General features: G+C 42.4%; 1 protein-coding gene across 2 annotated transcripts in view; it reads right to left on the reverse strand.

Moving 5' to 3' along the window:
- The window catches only part of LOC107713323 (rab GTPase-activating protein 1-like), a 104521-nt gene that overhangs the window by 25637 nt on the left and 78348 nt on the right, over window positions 1–536 (reverse strand). The gene's annotated exons all lie outside the window — the stretch shown is intronic.

Genomic DNA, 536 nt, shown 5'->3' on the forward strand with positions numbered 1-536 from the left:
GCCATATCGTGGAGACGCTGTGTGTTTCGTTGTGAAAGTGAAACTACTTTGTTTGGTCTTCCAAAAGAGGACACAAATAGAAATCAGTGGTTAAGTTGTATTTACAACACTGTTGCAGAACAGTTCAAACCAAATATTCAGATGTGTGCAACGCATTTTACGGAGGACGAGGACTGTTTCCTGGGAGAGTAGCCTACCGGTGTTCCGGTGAATTCAGTTCCCCTGTTTCCCCTTCGGCAGACAAGCTGACCCTATACAGTCTATGATGCTGACGAATAATGCTGACTCACAGCCTGTAAGTACGTTTTCATATTTAAAGAATTTGCCACTGACGATTCAAACGCGAGTTTTGAGCAGTGTAGAGTAGCGCTTGTTGTTTGTCATTTCTCCGATCACAAATACAGACATGGTTTTATGTTTACGTGGCGCGATGCAACGCAACGCGTAAGAAGACAGTATAAGTAATTAATCAGTAATTATGTCCCCACTGGATGCAACAAATGCCTCGCTTGTAATGGGTTTTAATGTTTTTGTCT

The sequence above is a fragment of the Sinocyclocheilus rhinocerous genome, unplaced genomic scaffold, assembly GCF_001515625.1.
Source record: "Sinocyclocheilus rhinocerous isolate Xijiao unplaced genomic scaffold, SAMN03320098_v1.1 scaffold688, whole genome shotgun sequence".
NCBI lineage: Eukaryota > Metazoa > Chordata > Actinopteri > Cypriniformes > Cyprinidae > Sinocyclocheilus > Sinocyclocheilus rhinocerous.